The following is a 10,526-nucleotide window of genomic DNA, read 5'->3' as shown; positions in this document are numbered from 1 at the left end:
TAGTAGTAGTAGTAGTAGTAGTAGTAGTAGTAGTAGTAGTAGTAGTAGTAGTAGAAGTAGTAGAAGTAGTAGTAGCCATGGTAGTAGAAGTCATAATAGTAGTAATAGCAGTAATAATGACATCACATTTAAAAATACTTTATGCCATATAAAATACTTTACATACATTATTTATTTTGTATCACCAGGAAGCATTCAGGGATATATTCTAAATATAAAAGTGGCACTAACTTGATTCACCATAAGGAAAGAGATGATGGAGAGGAAACATGTAATTTATTTTGTCATTAGATGGGCATGGGGAAAGAAAAAAAAGAGAGAGACTCAGTGACTAGCAGTAAAATAGCTAGAATTTGCAAAATATATAACATCATAGGTATTTTTACTATCTTAATCATCAGTAATCTCAAAGAAGCAATGTGGGATAATTGATACAGAGCTAGCCTCAAAGTTGACATAACTTGCATTCTAGCCCAGCCTGTCACAAATACTGGATGTGTAACCCAAGTCAATTTACCTCTCAGTGCTCTGGGTAATATTGTAAGATTATAAATTGCAAAAAAAGGAGAAAACCTGAATTTGTGGAGAGGTTTTAACCTATTAGTTCCTATACCAATGAAATCACAAATTGAATTATCATTTTTAAACAATAGTCTTATATTCCTTATGAGGCAACAGGCTGTAGTAAAAAGAGCCCTGTGTTTTGAACCAGAGTGCAGAATTTTATTATTGTTACTCCAATTATGATTCTTACTTACCATGATGATCCAAGTCAAGTTGCTTAATCTCAATGGCCCTCATTTTTTTCATATTTAAGCTAAGGTAATTGTACTTACTGTGTGACCAGTAAGGACCCTAATAGCTCTAAATGAATTACATTATTTTTTTTAATAAGAAAAAGAAAATTCTCCCTTAACAATAATTTTTCTTCAATTTTTTTTTCTATTTTTAAAGTTCAAATCCTTCCTCTTTCTTGATCCTTGAAAATCAAGTTGGTGTGTGCATTCATTTGCATAAAACATCTAAGATTTCACATCAACCACCCAAGTAGGTTCCAATAGTTTCAGAACCTGACTTTCAGCTATGTTGCAAACTACTTCTTGTTCTCTGGGTATTTTGAAAGCATGTTTGATCACAGCAGGTTTGAAAGATATATTCTGTTGTTTGTTCACAGATGTGTTCTCAAAAAGTTTTGTGCAAATTGAATTTTTTAAAGTTTAATCATTTTACATGCACCAGGAGAGCTGCATATTTAATGGAAACTGACAGTGAATCCATTTGGAAAGCATATAATCACATCCAACTTTCCTGATTTGTAAATTCTTAATTTTAGATGTTTGTTTTCTTCAAATAAGATACACCTATATTGAAAGGCAGACTGAAATAACAGACAGAGAATGGAACTTGTTTCAGGGAGTCATAGGTTCAGTTCTTTATTTGTCACTTGCTGGGTAATCCTGAGTAGATCCTTAACCTCTCTGAAGCTGTTTTCTTATCTGTAAATGGGGATAGTAAAAATTTTGATACATACCTCTCAGGGTTGTTGTGAGGTTAAACTGAGTCAATTTATATAAAAAGCTTTTGATGAATTTCTCAGTCAATGAGCATTTACTAAAGGTCAATCATTAGGTTCAAAAACAGGTTCTTATAGTCTATCTGAGAGAACAACGTGCACACATGTAAATATATGCAAAAAAGTACAAAGTAATAAGAGGAAAGGGGGAATTTCCAACTGGGAAGATCAAGAAAGACTGCTGTAGAAGGTAAGTCCTGAACTGAGTCTTGGAAGAAAACAAGGATTCTATGAGGGGAAAAAGTAAAGAATTAATACATTCCAGGTATGATGAGACAGAGATGGGAAATGGATGGTTGTGTGCAAAACATAATAATGTCGAGTTGGTGGAAAGTACAGTTTATTAAGGGGAATGATTTGTAATATGCCTAGATAGATAGGCTGAAGCCAGATTGAGAAGGACTCTAAATGCTAAAATGAGGAGATTGTGTTTTATAGCATAGGTCAATATGGAGTCATTACATCTTTTGATGCAGGAGAATGGCAAGGTCATACCTGGGTTTTTGAAATAGTACTTTGGCAGCTCTTTAGGAAATGGATTGAAGAAGGCAAAAATTTGAGGAAGAGAGAATGAGGAGGCAATGAAATATATAAATTGAATGCTGAGGCAGGTCTGTGGAGATCTAAGTTAAAAGAGAGATGGAGGAGAAAAACATGGCCATAGGTAAAATTGAAGAGGTCATTAGTTGGAGTAGGGGGTGACGGAGAGTAAAGATACAGAGATGACTCAGATTTCAAACCTGGATGGCTTAAAGCATGGTGGTATATATCAATAGATATAGGGAAATTAGGAAGAAAGGTAGATTTTCAGAGAAAGTTAATAAACTAATAATGGAGAATATTTATATAGAACTTTACATTTTACAAAGGCCTTTGAAAATATTATTCTTATTTGCTTCTCCCAACAACTTTGGAAGGTAGGTGTTATGATTGTTGCCATTTTATAGATGATGAAACTACAGCTAAAAGAAGTTAAATTACTTTACAGGGATCACATAGCTACTTACTGTATGTGTGTGTGTATGTATGTATCTATATGTGGGTATGTATACACACAGTGTATGTATGTGTGTATGCGTGTATATACACATATATGTACACACAATTAGAATGTTTTTATAGTTAATAGTTAAAAGGTCATGGCAACTGACTATTATAACAGAAATTAGAATCATATGGTTTTTTTTTTTGCCTTTTGGAGGGCAATAGGGGTTAAGTAACTTGCCCAAGTTTACACGCCTCTGTGTGTGTGTGTGTGTGTGTGTGTGTGTGTGTGTTGTGTCTGAGGCCGGAACCAAACTGGGGTACTCCTGACTCTGTGGCCATCACTTTACTCCCTGCGCCACCTAGCTGCCCCAGAATCATAAGGTTTTAAAGCAAGATTAAGAGGAGATAACATGTATATACCACTGGATCTGAAGTCAGGAAAACTTGAGCTCATATAAGGTCTCAGAAACTAAGGGCAAAACATTTAACCAGGGCCAATTATTGCTTCCTCAATTATAAAATGGGGCTTAAAATAGCACCTCTATTACAGTGTTGTTGTGAGGATAACATGAGATAATTTAAAGGATTTAGAAAAGTGCCTTACATTTAATAGGTGCTCAATAAATGAGTGTTCCTCTCACCTTTACCATTATAGCTGAGTCCTAAAGAGGCTAAATCACTGTTCCAAAGTAACACAAATAATTAAGGGAAGAGTTGGGGATTAATACCCATCATAAAATGATGGAAATTATCCTGAAGTAAAATAAAAGACTTTTTCTATCACACCATCCTGCTTCTTTCATTGTATAAAATGTTCTTTCTTTCCATAAGAACAATATTTTCCCTTGCTATGCCCTCAAATTTCTCTGATCTATTCTTTTTTATGTAGGCTTAAGAATACATCATTTGCTCCTTGTAACTCTGCTTCATCCATTCATCCATTTTGGGTGCCAGCTTTTCCATTTTCAGGGACCCTCTCTCAGTACTCCACCCCACCCCCACAACAATTATTTCCAATTAATTCAGTAGGCATTGTGTTGCTAATGCAGGATCACCATCTAGTGCCCAAAATTGATAATTGCAGGCTACATAGTTATCTAATGTATAGAAAAAAATAAGTGTCATGGGGTATTGTGAAAAAAATAACTTAGAACTAGGAATTAGGGACCCAAAGACCTTAAATAAAATGATCTCCAGAAAGTTGCTATAGCTATCTGATCCCCAGTGTTCTTATCCATCAAAAGGGAATGATGATAGCAGAGAATGGGAAATGTAAAGATTTGTAGACATTGCCATTAAAGTGTAGAAGCAATGTTTCCGCAACAATTTCTCCCTTTTTTGAAGAGTGGGAAAGTGAATATCTTAAGGATTTACATAGGGATGCCATGAAATAAGAATTCTAATATTGTATGAATTTTTCAGTCCTTGGAAAGTGTTGAGTGAATGAACAGAGTGGGATAACTGATGTAAGCAGGTAATCAAAGAGATGGAGCAGTAAGAGTAGCTTCCTAATTAATATCCTGGTATTCACTCCCTTTTCCAATATATCCTTAATATAGATGACAAATTTGTATTATTAAAATTCATATCTAATTATGGCACTCTCCTACCAAAGAAGATGTAATGGTTTTCCATTACTCTTTTAATAAAAATACAAGATTATTTTTATTTAAAGTCCATCACAATCTAACTCCAAATTTATTAATCTGATTTTTTGTTATTCATCCTTCACACACTCTACATTCTAGATAAATTGGTCTCTTTGCCTAAGCTAATCTCCTTGTTTTCTTCTATGTGTTGTGATTCCTACCTCTTTAAAGACTTAGTTTTTCAGCTGACCATAATAACTCTGTCCTTTGTGGGGTTTCCACCATGCACAATTGTCAGAGTTTCAAATTTCTATGAGTTTGTGTAATAGATGTAGATACAGATTTAGTTATAGGTAGATATAGATGCACACATGTGTGTATACACACACAATGTGTACAAGTAAGAAATATGTATATAATTATGTCTATGTGTAATATACATGTAACTTACTTTATGCTGTTGTTCTTAAGTTGTTTAGTCATATCTGACACTTTATGACTCTGTGGGCCACAGCACATGAAACTGCTGTCCATGGAGTTTTCTTGGAAACCTATTGTGTAGATATGTCTAAATATATAGAAATAATTTATTTTTATAATGACTAGAGATGGTCTGAGGTCTTATCTGACCCACCTTGTCTCCAAAAAGACTGTTTTTTCCTTTATAGGAAGAAATTGAGGGGCCACATGGGCACTATCTGCAACCTAGTTTAGGGGAAGGACAGGCAAAATTTTGGATTATAGAGGCTGAGTGATCTGTTTTCCATTCTTTTCTAAGAAGATTGGGATAGGCAAATTTTTATATCACTCTTCAAATACATCTATATATTAGAATGGACAAAAGAAATACAATAGCAAAAGATGTCTTAGATTGGTTTATGTGCCTTCCCCTCCCAGTTTGTTTTCCAGTAGGCGAACTAGGCCATCTATTGCCTCATTTCTTACCTAGTTTAAAAAAACTGAATGGTGTTGTTTCAGAAGGAATGAAATCTGGGAAAGACCTTAGTTTAAAGAGAACAAAGTCTCTCACTGCATCTGGGTCCATGTGTAGTCCTCCTGATCTATGTCTTGCCACTAGCCTCAGATGACCCTGGGGAAGAGAGTGATGCTGATTACTTTGCAGAGCTCCACCTCCCTTAATCCAATTAATTTGCAAGTCAGTACATCATTGTTTTGATGCCAATTGTCCCTTCAAGACTGAAAGACAAACAAGCATAAAGATTTATGGTGGCTGCCTTTGGTTTCCTTCCTTTGTGTCTTCAGTGTTGAGAGTATTTGTAAATTTGCTTGGCTTTCTTGGTTTAGGTTGGCTAGAAAGTGGACAAAGGACATGAAGGCAGGTTCTATCTAATATTTTCTGCTTAAATTATGCTGCAAAGACCAATATGGGATTTTGAAAAATCTGGGTACCTAAAAATTGCCAGAATCAAACAATACATCTATGAAAGCACATAGAACATTGAAAAGCCTAAGGTAAGGATTATAATTATAATCATTTTACTCTCTAACAACATTTCAAGGAATGTACTTCAAGAACAAGATCTGCCTGTGCAAACCATGATCTGAGTTACATTCAGGGCATGAGTGATAAGTTCCAGAGAATTAAGAGCACTGCATGCAATGCTGATATGAGTTAATTGATATTTCCTTTAATTCCTTAATAAGCACTCTATAATTATAGGTGTTGTCAGTGAATTTGATAACAAATGTATTCCACAAAATAAGCAAATCAAATCTTAATTTGCAGGCAGTGAAATAGAGAATACATTTTTTTCTCAGCTATCTATTCCTATCTTCCCTCATCAAATCCAAATATAGTAAGTCATAGGATTTCTATAGCAATATTCTCAGAGTAGAATTGAGTAACAAGACTTATAAAGTATATGGCATATTAAGCAATAAGTTTTAAATGGAAACATGAAATGCTGTATTTTCATTTATTTCATAAATTATATAATCTCCAAGAGTGTTGTGGCAGGTGTTTTAAAGTGCAAACAAAACATTTCAAATAAAACTTTATTCTTAAAAAAAATAATTTGAAGTTTTTCTTAGAAAGACAAAGTAAGAATGCTCCTTGCTGGGGGATTTTTATCTACAAAGATTAGACTTGTCCTGGAATCAAAAGGTCAGCAAACATAAGAATCCATCTGTAGAAGGTCAAGGAGTGAGGGGAGTTCTCAATATGAACACCTGGTTTCTCATTTCCCAAAGTACATTCTAACAAAGAAGCAAATGTTAGCAGGAAGGTGTCAGCAGATGCTCACCTGCTGATCTTTGTTTCCAATATGTGCAAAGAGAAAAGTGATAACTGAGATAAGCAACTTAGAAATCTTATAATCCTTCATATATAAGAAGTTGAAGCAGCAATAAGAAGTTAACACCAACTGCAGAGCTCAGGTGTAAACACCGCAGTGTTGGCCACCCCCCACTCTGAATTATCAGCTGAAGAAACTTCAATTTTGACTTCTCTGCATCCTTTCTTCTTAGTTCAATGCAAATGTATAAGTTGGAAATAATAAATGCATGATGTGTGCATCACAGTGACAATGCTGGAATCAAGAAGAGAATTCGTCACATTTATTATAGATTTTAAATGAATAGCCAGTTGTACATAATTAATTTGCAGTTTTATATGCTGTTATCTTTTTTTTCATTATATTTCTTTATGGAAATGTGTGTTTTACTTCATAAATTAAAAATAAAATAAAAATATAAAAACATTTTTCTGTCCTTTCTAAAATGAATTCTTAGTTATTGATATAATCTAGAACCTCAGGAACCCTAGTCTTTAACAACAAGAGCAAAAAAGACTTCTTAGCTTCAGAAGCAATGGGTAAGAATGTTGAATATACAATTGCCAAAAGTGAGTTAATGCAAAATGAATGAATTTTTTTATAATTGTAAATAGAGTGATAATAACAAGAAAACCGAGAAAGAAATCATAAAATATTTGAAGTACATTACTGTGTCAAATGGACCTATGAATTTTCTTACAAAAGACATACAGAATTTAGGGAAACATTTTAAGTTCTTTATATTTCATATTGTTTTTACCTTTATATATCCCAACTCTCACTCAGGACCATCAACATTGTCAACATTGAGAACCATACTGCATAAGCACAAAAGACCATATGTCTTATTTTTTATATTTTCAAACCTACTACCTTACCTCTAAAATTATCATCAACTAAATATTGTGTATATCTTGTATGTACTTAGATATTTTCCATTTGAAGGTGAACTCCATGAGAGGCGGGACTGTATTATTTATTGCATTTCTTGGTAACCTTATTGCTTAGCTCTTTTTATTCTGACCTCTGATCCCTACTAGTTGTTTGTTAAAGTAAGTTAATCTTCCTGAGTTTCAAAATTCTTATCTAGATATCAGTTTATCTGTGCTCACTTTCCCAACTCCTACTACCACTGAGTGGGCCAACACACAGAAGATACGATACTACTTCTAACATCAGGATTCTTAGAGTACCTCTGAGTGTTGGAGATTGTTTTTAGTACTACCACTCATGAGCCCTCATCCCCCATTAATAATTCACTTTTTGAAAGGATCTTGGACACAGCATGGAGGTGGATGGGGGCACAAAGGTGGATGCAGCAGCAAGCTGATCCACCAACCGCAGAGGCCATTCCCAGGCCTATCACCTAAGGACGGGGGATCTGTTGGAGCTGCGTAAGAAACAAATGCAGGGCCCATAGCAGTGGCGGCAGTTATTCCTGTTACTATCAAGGAACAGACTGGAAATTTAAGAAGCACCTACCTGAGCTTCCAGGGACCAGGATGGCAGAATGAACACTGGCTGCTCCAAAAAATTTAACTAAAATATTAGCAAAAAGACTACATCAACTTATAGTGAGAATAATACACTTTGATAAGGTAGGATTAATTCCAGGAATGAAAGGATGGTTCAGTATTAGGAAAAATATCAGTATAATTGATCACATCAAAAAGAAAACTAGCAGAAACCATATAATTATCTCAATAGATGCAGAAAAAGCTTTTGACAAAATACAACACCCATTCCTATTAAAAACACTAGAAAGTATAGGAATAAATGGAGTCTTCCTTAAAATAATGAATAGCGTCTATCTAAAACAATCAGAAAGTATTATATGTAATGGGGATGAGCTAGAAGCATTTCCCATAAGATCAGGGGTGAAACAAGGATGTCCACTATCACACCTCTTATTCAATCTTTTTCAATCTGGTACTAGAATATTAGCAGTAGCAATTAGAGAAGAAAAAGAAATTGAAGGAATCAAATTAGGCAAAGAAGGGACTAAGCTATCACTCTTTGAGGATGATATGATGATATAATTAGAGAAACCTAGGTAATCAAATAAAAAAAAAGCTACTTGAGATAATAAATAAATCTGGCAAAGTTTCAGGATATAAAATAAACCCACATCAGTCCTCAGCATTACTATATATCGCTAACAAAACCCAACAGCAAGAGACAGAAAGAGAAATTCCTTTTCTCTTACAGTAAAGTTACTGTAGTCACTATAAAGTATTTGGGAATCTACATGTCAAAACAAACCCAGGACCTATATGAAAACAACTACAAAATACTTTTCACACAAATAAAGTCAGATCTAATTGGAAAAACATCAGTTGCTAGTGGCTGGGTTGAGCTAATATAATAAAAATGACAATTATACCTAAATTAATTTACAAATTTAGAGCCATACCATTCAATATATATACCAAAAATTACTTTGTAGAGCTAGAAAAAATAGTAGCAAAATTCATTTGGAAGAACAAAAGGTCCAGAAGATCAAGGTAATTAATGCAAAGAAATGTTAGTGAAGGTGGCCTATCCACACCAGATTTTTATCTGTATTACAAAAGAGCAGTTATCACAATTACTTGGTACCAGCTGAGGAATAGAGTTGTGGATCAATGGAATAGATTGGGTATATGAGACTCAGCATACAATGACTATGTAATATTCTGTTTTATACACCCAAAGACCCCAATTTTGGGGATAATATTTCATTATTTGACAAAAACTTTTGTGAAAACTGGAATATAGTATGGCAGAAATTGTGCATAGACCATTAAAGAACACTATATACCAAAATAAAGTAGAAATGGGTACACAATGTAGGTATAAAGGCTGATATTGTAAGCAATATGGGTGAGCAAGGGATAGTTTACTTATCAAATCTATGGAGAGGGAAAGATTTATGACAAAACAAGAATTAGAGAGCATTATAAAATGCAAAATGGATGATTTTGATTACATTAAAATGAAAAGTTTCTGTGCAAACAAAGACAATGTAACCAAGATTAAGAGGGAAGTGGAAAACTGGAAAAGGATTTTTATAAGCAGTGTCTCTGACAAAGGGCTCATTTCTAAAATATACAAAGAATTGAGCCATGTCTATAAGAATACAAATCATTCCCCAAATTTAAGTGGTCAAAGGATATGAACTGGCAGTTTTCAGAGGAAGAAATTAAAGATATCTATAAGCATATGAAAAAATGCTCTAAATCATTATTGATTAGAGAAATGAAAATCCAAACAACTTTGAGATACCACATCTCACTGGCCAGATTGGCAAAGATGACAAAATAGGAAAATGATAAATGCTGGAGAGGATGTGGACAAATTGAAGCATTAATGCATTGCTGGTGGAGTTGTGAATTGATCCAACCATTCTGGATAGTAATCTGGAACTATGCCTAAAGGACTATAAATAAGTGCTTACACTGTTACCCAGCAACATCACTTCTAGGGTTGTATCCCAAAGAGATCAGATAAGTGGGAGGAGGACCCATATGTGCAAAAATATTTATTACAGCTCTTTTTTTGGGGGGGAAGAACTGGAATTCACAGAGATGTCCATCGATTGGGGAATAGCTGAACACGTTGTGGTATAGGAATGTAATGGAATACTACTGTGCTATATGAAATGAGGAGCAGTCAGACTTCATAATAAACTGGAGAGATTTATAAAAACTGATGCTGAGTGAACCAGGATAAATCTGTACACAATTAGACACACAACATATGTGTGATGACTATCTTTTGTAGCCTGGACTTCTCTCAGCAATGTAAGGTTATAAGACAACTCCAAAAGACTCATAATCAAAAGAGATATCCACATCCAGAGAAAGAGATGTGGAGTTTGAATGCAAATTGAAGTAAACTACTTGCTCTCCTTCTTTTTCTTGCTTTGTTTGTTTCCTGTTTGCAATGATCATTCCATCAGCTATAATCCCTCTTTCCAACCCTAATAATGTTTAATGTGAAGATATTTGGTAGATCCTATATTTGATTGCATGGTGCCATGGGGGTGGAGTGGAGAGTGGGGGGGGGGGGTTGAAACTCAAGGAATTGTGGAAAACAATGCTG

General features: G+C 34.4%; 1 long non-coding RNA gene across 1 annotated transcript in view; it reads left to right on the top strand.

The window, feature by feature from the left end:
* The first annotated feature begins 1,398 nt into the window (after positions 1-1,398).
* Positions 1,399-10,526, top strand: part of LOC138163082 (uncharacterized) — an 11,936-nt gene continuing 2,808 nt past the window's right edge. Inside the window, exon 1 of the long non-coding RNA XR_011168783.1 lies at positions 1,399-1,763. This is a non-coding gene — a long non-coding RNA (uncharacterized lncRNA). The remainder of the gene's footprint in view (positions 1,764-10,526) is intronic.

Source organism: Petaurus breviceps, unplaced genomic scaffold (genome assembly GCF_028583685.1).
Source record: "Petaurus breviceps papuanus isolate PSGF00001 unplaced genomic scaffold, PetGlider_PUasm1.0 187, whole genome shotgun sequence".
Taxonomy (NCBI): domain Eukaryota; kingdom Metazoa; phylum Chordata; class Mammalia; order Diprotodontia; family Petauridae; genus Petaurus; species Petaurus breviceps.
This window is presented reverse-complemented; position numbering and strand designations above follow the sequence as displayed.